The sequence below is a fragment of the Mustela putorius genome, unplaced genomic scaffold, assembly GCF_011764305.1.
Source record: "Mustela putorius furo isolate JIRA1106 unplaced genomic scaffold, ASM1176430v1.1 tig00003898_pilon_pilon_pilon, whole genome shotgun sequence".
Lineage (NCBI taxonomy): Eukaryota > Metazoa > Chordata > Mammalia > Carnivora > Mustelidae > Mustela > Mustela putorius.
Genome location: NW_025422047.1, coordinates 32,532,543 through 32,548,054, shown reverse-complemented (window position 1 = coordinate 32,548,054; position 15,512 = coordinate 32,532,543). Strand labels below are relative to the sequence as shown.

Genomic DNA, 15,512 nt, shown 5'->3' with positions numbered 1-15,512 from the left:
ATTTCTGTGTTTGTCCCCTCCATGCAGGACAAACCCACCAAAACCTAGAAACTCTGGCCCCTTTCTTAGGGGGATGGGGTGACCTGATGGTTCTAACCACAGAAGAAGACAGGATACAAAGGAGCTGAAACTGCCTCGCAGTGACTGGCACTTTACTACTGGGATGGTTTGCCTTTATGGTTGCCAAACAAAATTGCTTAGAATGAGCAAAAATACCGAGTTTTCTCATACCCCCATTTTCTTTATCTTAGCTTTAACACATACATTAGTTCAATGTACACAAGTTTCTTTCTTCTAAATTTTATTTAAGATTTTATTTTTAAGTAATCTCGATGCCCAAAGTGGGGCTTGAATTTACAGCTCCAAGATCAAGAGTTGTATGTTCCACCAACTGAGCCAGCCAGGCACCCCACATAACCAATTCTTGAGCTGTGAACTGTTTGCCTTTGTAACTGTTCCAGATAGACATTACATATATAGACAGGTACAGACAGAATCAATGCCTGTATATATAATGTTGTAATCATTTAAGGAACTTAATTTTAATTTGTCAATTGCCTAGGTTTGTTAATGTGTCAATTCTTTTTTTTTTCCCCCCCTAAGTAAGCTCTATACCCAAAGTGGGAACTGAACTCATGACCCTGAGACCAAGAGTCACATGCTCTACCAACTCAGCCAACCAGGCACCCCAATGTGCCAATTCCAACATCAACATATGCTCTACCAGCTGAGCGAACCACACATCCCAATGTGCCAATTCTAATATCTACTTTTCCAAAAGATGAGAGAGACTCAGGAACAAAGATACTACTCGAAGTCATCAAACTCCCAAGGTGGATGAATTCAGAAAACCACTCTCTTTGGATTTTCATTATTTAGCCTCTATCTCTTGAAAATAAAATGTATCTGTCCCTGCCTTAGTCAAAGCTGTTTGACAGTTAACTTTTCCTTTCATTTAGTATTTGCCAAAAGGATGTGTATAAGGAAATGTTATGCAGATCTCAACTCAACTTCCTCAAAAGACTCCCCTTACCTCACCCTATCCAACCAAGTCCCCCACCACAAAAACACTCTGACTTTCCAGCAAGCCTCCTCCTATCTCTTTTCCTGACCTATATTTTAGACTTTCTTAAAAAGTAAATGGAAGGTATTCACAACTACCCAGATATAGGTTGATAGGAGAATTATGGCCAGATTCATGTTTGAGCCATTTTAGAAAAGAGACATTTGCTTGGTTACCTGTGAGGTAACTGAATGAGCTCTCCCTTTTCTGAGACTAGCGTTCTGACTTGTGGCCCAGTATCATAGGATCTTCCTCACCTGCTTCGTGAAGGTGGTTAGCACTACCACCTCCATCATTATCTCTGGCAACTTGGAGGAGTTATTCTGTGCCAGCCCTATGCCAAATACTTGAGGTGTGTTATCTTGTTTACTTCTTATAATCCCTGTAAATATGTAATGCCTACCATATAATAGTCGTTTTCAAATTGTGACTAGTATCAGAATCTGCTGGATGATGGTTAAAGCACAGATTGCTGGACCCTGCCTGCAGTTTCTGATTCAGTAAATTTGTGAAAGCAACCAGGCCTCTCCTGAAAGCAAGAGGATGAGCCCACTATCTGGAATATATGAAGTACTTGATGAAAATATAAGGAATGATGAATGAATGAATGAGGTCCAATGGGCACTTAACAAAAGAAATAAAGACAATCCCTGCTCTCAAAGGTCCTATCATCTGTTTGGAAAGATAAAAAACACTAATTGAATGGCTGAAAAGTACTTAGAGAAAAAAATCTTTCAACATTCAAACTAATTTTGTACCAACTTGGCCCATTAAGACCAATGAACAATACTAGAGTTAGATGAAGTCAGTCATGAAAGAATGCCTAAAGGAAGGGGATTGTGAGTGGTGTTTGAGAATAATGAATTACAGTAACTGGTATGGGGGAAAGGAAGCAGGAATAAAATGTATAAAGGCTTAGGAAGAGGGGATTTGCTTATTGGTGCAAAAATTTCATTATGAAACAATGAAAAGCAAGTTTGGTAAGATGAAGGACAGAAAGAAAAAGGGATATGTCTTGATGAATCTTGAATATAATGGCTCTGTAAGCTTGCAGGTTGGGAAAAACATCCTGTAAAACATCCTTTAAAGAAAGATAAAGTTGTTACTCTGTTGGTTATCATTAGGGAGGAAAGCCTCAGGCTAAAAAACCAGCCTGAAGCCTTTGGGACAAAGTTAGCACCTGGGGCAAGGTCCAGAGGAAGGAGATGGGAGATGGGAATGGAAAGGAGGACCCACTTCTTATAAGTGAATACTGACAGCACAGTCCAGGTCATATTTCAGCAAGAGCTGAATATTACCTCTGACCTACAGTATCTACCACTTCAAAACTTCGGGCTTCCGGGTATAGATTTGCATAGAGAATGAACATAATGAGGGTATGCTTTTGTCTGTGCTTGCTAGACCTTTCTCATACCCATCAAGAAAAGAACTTGCTTAGGCTTGATTCTGATGCTAGCCAACTCTTTCATCTTCCATGAGGAGTGAATGAGAGATTTTCTTCCAGAGTCAACCTATTCAAATTATTTTTGGATTTCTCTGTTTTTTGATTAAGATTTTCAAACTGCCATTTTAATGAACTCTTAAATAATTTCAGATTTTAAACATACTGAAACTTAATGACATAACTGTTTAAGACTTATTAAGTAGTTACTTTAGCCAAACCAATGTGATCAAGAATATTTGAATTTGGGGCACCTGGGTGGCTAAGTTGGTTAAAGCCTCTGCCTTCCGCTCAGGTCATGATCCCAGGGTCCTGGGATCAAGCCCCACATTGGGCTCTCTGCTCAGTGGGGAGCCTGCTTCCTCCTCTCTCTCTGCCTGTCTCTCTGCCTACCTGTGATCTGTCAAATAAATAAATAAAATCTTTAAATTCTAAAAAAAATAAGTTTGAATTTATCTAAAGATTGATTTATCCCAACATTGCTGGGCTTTTGGTTATGAGTTTAGAAGAATGTTTGGTTCTGGCAGCATTGCCTGGTGATTTTAGGTCACTCAAGTTGGATCTGAATCCTGCTGCATAACTTAACTGACCATGTAACCTTATTTACTTCTCTAAGCCTCAGTTCCTTTATCAGGAAAATGGGGAGTGATACACTCAAGAACTACTGTTCTCTGAACTTAAGAACTTAAAGTGTGGTCCCCAGATCAGCCTCATCACACCTACATCGAAGAACTTGTTAAAAATGCAAATTCTCAGGCCCCACACCAAATTTACTGAATCAGAAACTGCAGGCAGGGTCCAGCAATCTGTGCTTTAACCATCATCCAGCAGATTCTGATACTAGTCACAATTTGAAAACGACTATTATATGGTAGGCATTACATATTTACAGGGATTATAAGAAGTAAACAAGATAACACACCTCAAGTATTTGGCATAGGGCTGGCACAGAATAACTCCTCCAAGTTGCCAGAGATAATGATGGAGGTGGTAGTGCTAACCACCTTCACGAAGCAGGTGAGGAAGATCCTATGATACTGGGCCACAAGTCAGAACGCTAGTCTCAGAAAAGGGAGAGCTCATTCAGTTACCTCACAGGTAACCAAGCAAATGTCTCTTTTCTAAAATGGCTCAAACATGAATCTGGCCATAATTCTCCTATCAACCTATATCTGTCAATGGTTTAGCAAAGATCCCTGAACACAAGCTAATCTGAAATTCCAGAAAATAAGATAAAAATAAATTAGTTTCAATAACTTTTATTGGTGATTCCAGGTTACCACTCTTTCCCTGACTTCCTCTAACATTACTGTCAATTTGGGATGCTTCTTTGTGGTTACAACTCTGAAAAACCATGATTTGCCTGTTTTCATTATGGTAGATAAAAGCTTAGTTTCCTTCCCTCCCTCCCCCTCTTCCCTTTTCTTTAAAATTTTATTTATTTATTTATGTATTCCACTCCCCTTTTCAAAAAACTTATACTGCTCCATTACAGACATCATTCTTTCAGCCAGAATGAAAAGCAGCCTATTAAGCTAACAGCCTAGAAGTGAGATTTTCTCTGATTTCTACATGAGGAATCAAGACAACAAAGTCTAGACAGATTCCATGACTCTTCTGTCCACTTATTCAACAGTTTTGAGCTTCTACAATGTCCCAGTCCTGGTACTACTATGAACAAAACAAAAGCTCATGAGACCAACAAATGTGGAAGACAGAAAGTAATCAGTCATTTAACTAAGTTAAAATTACAACTGTGATAAATGCTATGAAGAAGAGGTATATGGTACTATGAGAACTTGTAAGAATGGGATAAGACCCAATTCTGGGGTTGGAGGAGGTTTTCCTGAGGAAGAGAGTTGGAGCTGAGATCTGTGTTAGGGAGAATTCTCAGTTGGCCCCATGACCTTGGCTCCCTGGTTGTTGTGCCTTTATAATCTCTTCCCCTTTAGTGTGAACAGGACCTGACACTTGCTTCTAACCAACAAAATATGGCAAAAATGATGGGAAGTCACTCTTGTGACTAGGTTGTACCATGAATTAGAGAGGTGACAGTGGAAATGAAGAGAAACAGATGAGCTGAGAAAAATCCAGAAGGCAAAACTGAGAGGATTCTATGATGTTTTAGAGATAAAGATATGGAAGAGGGAAGAATCAAAGTTAACTCTTTGGTTTCTGTCTTGGTCATTCTCTGGCATGGGGAACATTGATAAATGGTCAGATCTGAAGGAGAAGCCAATGCTAGTGAGTGAGTTTTGTATGGGCATGCTGTATGTGCATGTATGTGGCAGTCCAGAGCTGTGAGAAAGTCTCTGGGTAGAAGATCTATATCTGAGTGTCTTGGTAGCAATTGAAGCATTAGTGGGTATGGACATTCTTGCCTAGGAAGAGATAGAGAGAGAAGAAAAGAGACCTCTACTCAAATCTTGTAGGACTCCTCCAATTAATGTCTACCAAGGGAGGTAGAGGTCTGGTAATAAACCAAGAAGGAGCTACCAGAGAGGAGAAAATCAGCAGTGCAGTGAAGCTTGCTTTTCTCTCCAGCTGTCTCTCTTAGGTAGTTGAGGTGTCTTTGAAACCAGGATTATTTCATTCTTCCTAATAGATTAACCTGGAAGCACTTTTGGTCTTTGCCTTTCACATTTATTTTAACTCACCAGATCTAACAGTGTCCAGGGCACATAATAGGCACTGGCTAAATATTTCTTGAATTGAATCATTTCCTTGTTGTTCAAGAAAGGATGGAATGAATAGATGTAGAAGCCCAGTTCCTTCAAGCACATAAACAAATGAGCAGAGTACAGGATATTGTTTCATTGCGTAGATGGTAAATACACAGCTACGTGACTAAAATGGTTCAAAAGCCATTTCAGTAGTTTCTGTTGCTGAAATATGTTTAATCAAATGTTTAATCTCTTAGAGATTCAGAGAACTGATAACAAAACAGGACTTTTTGGCTCTACACTGCAATCAAAAGTTAATTATTGTTCACACCTTTGGTGTTCCTCAGGTTCTTCAAGAAGGTGAACTCCCAATGGAAAAGGTATTAGGGACTATTTGTTTACTTAAAAAATGCATAAAGAACTTATTGCATTCATAATCAGTCCTTTACCAAAAATTGCCACCTAGTGTCCCAGTTTTGGGGTCTTTTCCAGAGTGAGTTAAAATATGCTGATGCCTCATCAGGTGCCAAAAGAATATGATGTAACTCTAACAAACCAACTAAATCCAGACCTCTCAGAAAATGACGCTTAGGAATACACATTCCCAAGTCATTCTGCCACCCTAGGGGCACTTACAATCCTGAACCTCAAAGAATGTGCTTGGATTAGTTTTCTAGGGCTACTAAAACAAATCATTACAAACTGCCTGTCTTAAAACAACAGAGATTTATTTACTCAATGATGCTGGAGACCAGAAGTTTGAAATCAAGATATGAGCAGGACTGAGCTTCCTCTGAAGGAACTAGGAGAGAATCCTTCCTTACCTCTTCCTATTTCTAGTGGTTCTAGGCATTCCGTGGCTTGGTCGCAACAAAACTCCAACCTCTGTCTCTGTCTTCATATGACATTCTCCTCTATGTTTCCATGTCCTCTCCTTTTCTGTCTTTTATAAGGACATTTATCATTGGATTTAGGGCCAAACGAACAATCCAGGATGATCTCATTTTGAGATTCCCTACTTTAATTCTACTTTAATTACATTTGCAAAGACCTTTGTTTCAAGTAAGGTCACATTCTGAGGTTCTGTGTGGGCACAACTTTTGAGAGGTTACCATTCAACTCACTATACCACCACAACTTCCTAAGAGCCGATTAAGTTAAGCAAACTCAATTATTCCCATATTAAAAGAAAAAAAAAACAGACTTTCCAGAATGTATTTTTAAATTGTCTAGAGTAACAGAGGGCTTAACTCTGAACTTTTTGAGAGGCCTGAAAAGATGATTTCCTGGATTCAGGTAGGAAGTCCCTTCCAGGAGAGCACTTGGTGCCTTTCAAAGTATCTTCTGGCAAAAGATATCTTCAGGAACTTGGAAGCCCACCATTAGCATCACCCTTTGAGGGTCTCTTAGAAACAGAGGCAAGTTAGCTAAGCAAAAGAATGTGCCTGGGAAAGATGACACATTGCTGGCTAAAGCTCTAGCAAAGATTAAATTTACTTCATTAACTTATTTCACCAAATTGCCTAAATTACTACCAAATAATAAACTCTATGTGTGGGAGAATCTAGTTCATGCTACCACTAATACATTTTTTTTGAGGGGTACCTTTAATTTAAATTCAATTAATTACCATATAGTGTATTATTAGTTTCAGAAGTAGAGTTCAGTGATTCATCAGTTGCATAGAACCCCCAGTGCTCATTCCATCAAGTGCCACCCTTAATGTCCATCACCCAGATACCCCATCCCCCCACCCAACTCCCTTCCAGCAACCCTCAGTTTGTTTCCTATGCTTGAGAGTCTCTAATGGTTTGTCTCCCTCTGATTTCATCTTGTTTTACTTTTCCCAGGTTTGTTTCTTTCACTAACCAGAATCACGCTGTATGTGTTCTTGGATATGCTTGTTGGAGATATTCTCAGCCTAGCACACTCCTTTTATCCATTATATATTCCACAGAATTAGTATCACTGTGTTCCTTCATTCTGCTATTATAATTACGCCCACTTTCATGCACAAACTTGAACACAGGGACTGGAATTTGAGGGGAAGAATGTCAGTTTGAGCCCTTGGCAATCTGAGGTGAAGGTGTGTTCACTTGGCACTGAGCAGGTGACAGGCCATGCATGCTAACTCGGGCAAGAGGGTGGCTGGACTGTTAATTTGGCACCCACAGGTGACATCATGTGTGACAGGGACGTGGATGGTTCCGCTTTTAACTTTTGTTTTTCTGGGAAACTCTCTCTCTCCTTCTATTCTAAATGAAAGCCTTGCTGGATAGAGTATTCTTGGCTATAGATTTTTTTCCTTTTAGCAGTTATAATTTATCATGCCACTCCTTCTGGCTTGCAGAGTTTCTGCTAAAAAACCCACTGATAGTCCTTCGGGGTCGCCCTTATATATGAGTGCTTTCCTTCTTATGTTGTTTTTTAAATTCTCTTTTTATCACTACTTTTGGCTATCTTATTTTTTGTCCTGGTGAAGACCTCTTTGGGTTGGTTTTGTTGGGGGCTCTCTGTGTCTTCTGGATCTGGATTTCTCTTTCTTTCCTCAGCATCAAGTTTTTAGCTACTATTTCTTCAGAAAACCTTCTGCCCCCTTTTCTTGCTCTTCTCCTTCTGGGATCCCTAACATGTGACTGTTATGCTTGACAGTGTTGCTGAGCTTCCTGGGTCTATTCTCAAGCTGAACAGATGAGAGGGCATATATTTTTGCCCTCTCATCTGCTCAGCTTGATTATTTCCCACTACTCTGACCTCCAGGTTGCTAAGCTGTTCTTCTACTTCCTCTAGTTTGCTATGTATTCCAGGTGGTCTATTTTTATTGCCATTTAGTGAGTCCAATAGCTCTACCTGGTTCTTTTTTATTTTTCCTCTCTCTTGATGATCTCATGGAGGTCCTGTACTCTTTTCTCAAGTCCAGTGAGTATCTTCTTGAGCATTACTTTAAATTCACTATCAGACATGTTTCTTACCTCCATTTCACTTAGGTCTTTTGCTGTGATTTGTTTCTGTTCTTTCATTTGGGACATATTCCTCTGTATCCTCATTTTGTCTATTGCTGTGTCTGTTTCTCTGTGTTAGGAAAGTCACCTATGTCTCCCATACTTGAAAGTCATGGCTTTATGAAGAAGAGGTCCTGTAGTGCAATGTCTCCTTTTCACCAGAAAATGGTCCCTTAGGGGTGTCTCCTCTATGTGTTGCTACAGGGGTGTCCTTCCATTATGGTGGAGTTGTGTATGCCTTCAGTCCAGTCTGTGATGGCTCTCTGCCTATTGTGGGCAGAGTCTGTTGCCTGCGGTGTTAGTGGGCCCGTCTGGGGCTGCCTTGGGCTTGAGTTGAGTCAGACCAGGTGTTTAGCACCTGAATGAAGAGATGAAGTAGCACCAAACTGTAGGTACTTCCCCTGAGAAGCTTTTGTTGGTGGGCGGGGCCTACAATCAGACTGATGTGTGGTTATCCTCCCCTTTCCCTGAAGCAGGATTCACTTTGGAGAGGTGCTAGCCCTTGTCTGGCCTGCACACACACTGCCAGGCTTGGGATACTGCTTTGATGGGATCTTGCCAAGAGCAATCAGAGGGGGTGAATCTGCTTCACTGTGGCCTCTTGTCTACGTCAGGCTGCAGAGAGTCTATTCTGACAGCTTTCAGGTATCTTTCTGGCTTCTTTATGCCTAGGTGGGTGTTCTCTAGGTGGCCACATGGCAAGAGGTGAGCCCAAGGTCCTCTTACTCTGCCATCTTCCCAGCAGCCTCCCCACTAATAATTTTTTTAAAGAGATATAAAATCTAGGGGCACCTGGGTGCTCAGTGGGTTAAGCATCTACATTCAGCTCAGGTCATGATATCAGGATCCTGGGACTGAGTCCCACAACAGGCTCCCTGCTCTGTGTGGAATCCGCTTCTTCCTCTCCCTCTGCCCCTCCCCACTGCTTATGCATTCTCTCTCCCTGCTGCCCAAATAAATAAATAAAATCTTTTTAAAAAATGATACAAAATCTAGTCAAGACTAACTCAGTAATCAAATTGCTCATGCCTATGACACCCACTCACTTCTTCCTAATCTGGTGTGTGGAATTCCCAGCAATTACTTCTTATCAGAGAAAGTGTTTTATAAAGGGCTGATGGGGTGAGCCTGTGCCTGTGATCCCCAGAAGTCAAATAATCTACCAGCCTGCCACTGCACCTGTACAAAAGACACAGTTATCACCTGTGCGGACCCAGACAACAGCATGATGATTCAGTATGCATTTTTCAAGATAATCTGTGAGGCCATAGCAGCAAATGCTTGACTTGAACTTGTTCCTCAGTGACTCATAACTTTTACAGCCATACCAGAGCCCAGTTTGGAAGCAGAAGAGTTCAGAGTCTACAAAACACACCTTCATGTCCCACTAATTGTGAAGAAGAGGTAAGAGCATGTAGATCACTGCTGAAAACAACCAGTTATGAGAATTAGTTGCAGCAGAGGAAAGGAGAAAGAATGAAAATTTCTCAAGCCATTAAGAAATGACACTACTTGTAAACTAAATATAATTAGGCATCCTGGCTCCTGTCAATTGCTCCTATCAGTAAGCATTTGCACTGGGGGAAGGGGGTATAAGTCACTGCTCTGAGCTATGGTATAGAAGATTAGGTTAGAGGAGAGCAAAGTGTAGGACCTTAAACTTGGGTCAAAAGCATAAACTTTCTGACTCCTATCCAATGGGATTGGTCACTCTGGCCCCTTACTGGAAGGCTGAAGGCAATAGTGGCTTCAAAGAGGCAAGAGCTCCATAAAAGAGTGACAAAGTTGAACTCCAAAACCATATAAACCATGGCCTGCTCAGTATTTGGTGAGAGCACAAGGACAATTCTGCATTCCACCACCACCCTGAATTTCTGGAAGCTCCAGCTCCCATGTCACTCTTTGGTCTAGAAATACCATGCTCTTCCATCTCACAAGTCAAGTCCAAACATCTCACAAGTGTTACCTTTTCTTGATAACACCAGTTGCTGGTAATGTTATTAATCTACCAAATTCTAAAAGCACAAAGAAAAAATATCACTTCCAAATCCCAGCACATGGAGAAAACCAGCATTTCACATAACATTTTGGTATGTTTTTCTGGTACTTCTGAAATGCAGAAATGTACCCGACTTAAAGCAACAAATAAATTTTATTTTTAAAGTCAGTTTTCATTTACTCCACAATATTTAATAAGCGCTTACTATATCTAAGCACCATGACAGACACTAGGAAGACAAAGATGAATAAGACCATGTCATTTCCTTAATGTGTTCCCCAGTTGGAAGAGAAAGGCAAACATATGGGCAGAGGGCAGTAATTCACTCCTGTGTGAGTCTCAAGAATCAAAGATGCTAAAACTCAAGTCTTCATAGTTCTTCCCTTGGGGCCTCTCTTCTTGGTAATTTATAAGGTCACACAGATATTCTCCATCTTTGTTCCTGTAGACCCCTAGTGTGAACCAGCAAAATCATGGCAAGTGTCACTTACACCTGAGCAAAAACTGTGACAGGCTACAAGGCAAAGCTGGCCAGGAAAGAAAGGGATGAGACTTTAATTCTGGGTGAAAGCAAACAGGCCCAGAGGTCCCATGGTGTAAGGGAAAGCCATAATGAAAATGAGGATGATCATATTTTACATTTACTGAGCATTTTATGTGCTCATCTTTTTTTTTTTTTTTTTTTTTAAGATTTTATTTGACAGAGATCACAAGTAGGCAGAGAGGTACAGGGAGGGAGAGAGAGAGAGAGAGGCAAGCAGGCTCCCTGCTGAGCAGAGAGCCTGATTTGGGGCTCAATCCCAGGACTCTGGGATCATGACCTGAGCCAAAGGCAGAGGTTTTAACCCACTGAGCCACCCAGGCATGCCAGTGCTAAGCTTTATATACACAATCTCATTTAAGTTATGGGGTAGGTGTTAGCATTCTTATTTTACAGATAAAAATCAGTCAGAGAGGTTAAATAATTTTATTTAAGATCAAAATAAATTTTATTTAAGATCATCCAGTTATATGTGGCAAACTTTGCCTTGAGCCCCAAATCAGTGCTCTTAACCTCAGAATGTCACAGAAGACAGGAGCTAGTAAACAGAAGCGGTGGTGTGGGGGGAGGAACCAGCATGAGCTTCAGAATTCTACAAATGGTTTCATACTCTGATTTTATACTTTCCTTAGTAAGGTCCCTTAATTTTTTTGCTGGTTAGTTTTTCCATTTCTTTGCAGGGAGCCGTATCTTATTTATCACTGGGTCCTCAACATCTACAACTAGGTCTTCTGGCCTGTGGCATGGGTTCTCCAAAACTGTGTTGAGTGAATGGCAGGTTAATACAAGAATTCAGGCACAAGACTCTGGTTCTATAGGGCTGCAGTGAGAATTAGCAATGAGGTGAGTGAAATGACGCAGCTGGTATCTGCACAGCGTAGATGCCCCGTAAGTGTCAGCCTCACAATCCTGCAGTGAAAAACACAGCGTGCAGAGGGTAAACTGAAACAGGGGGCTGCTTTTTCCCTCAGTCTGAAACCTCAACAGATGCCTCATCTTAAGACATACTCCAGGATGTAAAAGGCCACTGAAGGGAAATAAAAAGAGGGAGAATTAGACAGGAATGAACTCCATTTGGGACCCCCACACAAATTTGTACTGCAAAGCATTTCCGAGAACATCTAGTCTCTTGCCTCGATGCACATGCACAGCACCACCAGCTCCCTGAAGCACTTTCAGAGCGTAATGCAACCCCGGGATCCGTGTTTGCATGCCTGTATTGTTCTCCTGAGGCAGAGCAAAAGTCCCTTTTGATTCCTGCTTCATCCATAGGAAGAAAAAAAATACATACTAGAGAAGTCCTGAGTGGAAACGGCATTGTCACCAAGTATAATAGAAACATTTTAAAGATAAATTTCTTCCGATTGCTGTGGCCTTTTATCTGGCAACTCAGAGAAGGGTGTTAAAACTGATAAGCAGATTTTCTGTGCAGCACAGTAAAATATCAGGGACTGTGTAGAAAGAATGATTGTGCTTATGTTGTCTAAAATAAGATCTGGCTTTTGTAAAGTGTGGTCTACTCAAGATATCACTGTTTATCTCCTACAAAGCCCATTTAGTTGTTTTCTCACCTTTTCACAATAATCTCATAAAAAACCCTCATTTTTCATTCGAATGTGGCATGAGATCTGGCAGTAGCTCAACTGGCCTTTTTCTGGGAGGAGTCCCACTGCAGCTGATGAGCCCCTTCCAAATATCCGGTTACCAGCTGCCTCACCTTTGAAGGAAGAAGCTCTTTGATTAAAAAACAAAAACAAAAACACTTTGGTCAAATTCAAGTCCTCCTCTACTCTTTGGTTTCCAAACAAGCAGTTATAACTCGCTTTCAGGGGATGTGGACCCCTCTGTATGACCTTCTTTTTCCCTTTCCCTTCCCCCCCGGATCACAGAGAGGGAAAAAATGACTCTACTTTGCTCCTGGCTCAGGATGCACATCAGCCAAAGTCAGGACAACAAATCCTCCTCCAGGGGTGCTGCTGAAAGCCAACTTCTTGTGAAAATTCACTGGCTGCCTCTCACACACTGCTTCCCAGGACAAATTCCAGCTGGAGGAGTTCAGAGATGGTAAAAGGCTGTTTCTCTAAAAGAACTAACGTGATTTTTATGATAAGCCAAAGAGGGCTCTGTAATTCATAAGAGTTTCTCTTTTTGCCTGGCTGCTAGAAAGCTCAGAGCTGGAAGATGTACTCTTCTGGGGCTAGGATTCCTTGATACCAATTTCTCTTCAGCTATCACTTCATGTTTGTTTGCTGCCCTTTAGCTTCTACTAAAGAGTCTCTGTTTTGTTAGAATTCCATTTCTTGTATAACTTGCCTCAATCTCTTTTTGAGAAGTAGATGAACTATGAGTAAAGAAACATTTTAAAAGTGGCTATCTTTATTCTGACTGTGCTGTTCTTCTTACCTGCGCAACAAGAAAATTAACCCAGGCCAAACAATCTAAAATCATCTTCCCAATGAGCAATCTCTATGAGGAAATTATTGGTCTAACCAAGACCAAAATGAAGAGAATAACCCACTCATTCATATAGAAAAGTTCTCACCATTAATACACATTTCCTTTAGGCTCAAAGTAAACTCATAAAGCTGCCTCTTCTCCTTCCCTGCCAGCCATTAAAAAAAAAAAGCATAGACTAAAAAAGCAACCCATTTTAGATAGGTCTATTGAGTCACAGAAGTCAAGATAATCAGATTAGGGAAATGCATTACATTCTAGAACAGGTAACTGGAGATGCTGTAGTCTAGGAAGTCTAGCATGAGATCTGGCATGAGATGAAGTCTAGGAAGTCTGCAGAGACAGAACTAGTTCTAAGTTGCAGACTGGAACCTTTATGACCCCACACAACACAAATAGTTTAAGTTAAGCATTATGAAAACTTAGGTCTCATTCCTCTTACCTCCAGTTTCCCTGTGAAAATGACAGTATTTCATACCTTTTACACTTGTTTTTTTTAAAGAAGGATATCAGTTCCTGTTTATGACTTAATGAAATAATCCTAATTACATTTTTTCTGCTTGGCGAGGGAAGAAAGATGTGTCATTGATAAATCAAAACCAGATAATGTGATTCATTAAAAACGTCCATGGGATGCCTGGGTGGCTCAGTCAGTTAAGCGTCTGCCTTCGGCTCAGGTCATGATCAAAGGGGTCCTGGAATCGAGCCCTGAGCTGGGCTCCCTTTTGGTGGGGAACCGCTTTCCCCTCTTCCTCTGCCTGCTGCTCTGACTACTTGTGCTCTCTACCTGTCAAATAAATAAATAAATAAAATCTTTTTAAAAATCCACCAAATTGATTAAGCACAGCACCTAGAAAAGTACAAAAATTGTGGGAAAAATTTAATCAGAGAAATTGAGGCCGAGGTCAGCGTTGGAAAATTTATTTACCATCCAACCACTCTTATCTACAACCAAGAAGTAAATGCCAATATAAATGCCATTTAAAAGAAAGAGACATATACAATATGTTCATCTCCTCTGGGATGGCGAGAATTGTGTTGGAAGTAAACCAAGGCAGCTGTGGAGGCAGGAGATGAGTAGAACGTGTAGCTATACCCCTATATTCCTCTTTCTGACCCACAAAATTGTCATGCCCTTTAAGTATCCTTCTCCAGACATCAGAATGGACACTGCTGAAATCACAGTGCTTGATTTTGTCAAAAGGAATCGATACAGCCCAGAAACATGTTAAGAAGGGTGAATCATGTATGTTCCTGACATGAAGGTGGATTTAAGACCGTGTGAGCCACTAACCTAACACCATTCTCCCTTTACTTGTGCCTACATATTTGAAAAAAAAAAGGGGGGTGTGTGTGTATGGGGGGGAACATCCCCAAGTTTACTTTTTTAAAACTAAATAACGTTGCCTTGTGGCACTCATATTGTATCTATTACACATTTCACTTCAAAACCTCATCTCCCCTAAACCCTCTTCAATGCGCTTGAAGTAGCACAGCCAAAGGAAAGGAATTTTCTATTTAACTAGAGCACTGACATTCTGTTACACAATTCGATCTTGTCTATTTACCTGCTCTCAAAAACACAAGACACTAAACACAAAATGCTGAGTGCGTGGAGTCTGCAGTGCCATAGGTGTCTGAATGCATCCGCAGCTTCCCTCTCACTCATCAGGGTAATTGTTGCCATGTTATTCCATTTTTTGATTAGTCTAGTCCCTCAAGCTCAATGCTTTTTTCTGGCCCAACGTTCTTCTGCTGGTTGTCATGGTGATTGAATTGTTAGAGAGGAGAAAGGCTCTGTTGTCTGTCATTGTTCTGTTGTGGTTTAGGTAGCGCAGGAGGCAACACGAGAGTGAAGTGGATGGACCTTTTTTGCTCTGCATCATTTCATAGTATTGAAAAATCTCACATAAAAAAGGAGCAAATAGGCCCAACCAAAGAAATAACCAAGCTCTTTCTAAAGGAAAGTGCACATTATTATAAAGAGGCAAATGGCACTAATGACGAACTGAGTAATCTATGAAAAATGCTGCTGAATATTACATTTATTACTAGAACAATTGCCGCAACTTAAACATCACATACAATACCTACCATTTTGCAATTTGGAGTAAATATAGTTTTTAACTCTACAATTGTAGCGTCAACTCTTTGATTCTCAAGGCTCTGTGACTTTAACCTTATGTTCTGTTTAACCCAGAGATACCAAGTTGGAAGTTAGGACTGAAGCAGAATTAAGAGTTGGGCAAATTTTCTTTTGGTGGTTAAGAGCACTACAGTTAATTTCTACTTGGCGAATGTGGAAGTGATTTTTTAAAGATTAGAGCTCACTATAAAAAAACTTTTTAT

At 40.6% G+C, this 15,512-nt stretch overlaps 1 long non-coding RNA gene across 1 annotated transcript in view; it reads right to left on the bottom strand.

The window, feature by feature from the left end:
* LOC123388322 overlaps nucleotides 1-15,219 on the bottom strand; it is a 45,142-nt gene extending 29,923 nt beyond the window's left edge. The window contains exon 1 of the long non-coding RNA XR_006602887.1: nucleotides 14,732-15,219. This is a non-coding gene — a long non-coding RNA (uncharacterized LOC123388322). The remainder of the gene's footprint in view (nucleotides 1-14,731) is intronic.
* Nucleotides 15,220-15,512: the final 293 nt, after the last annotated feature.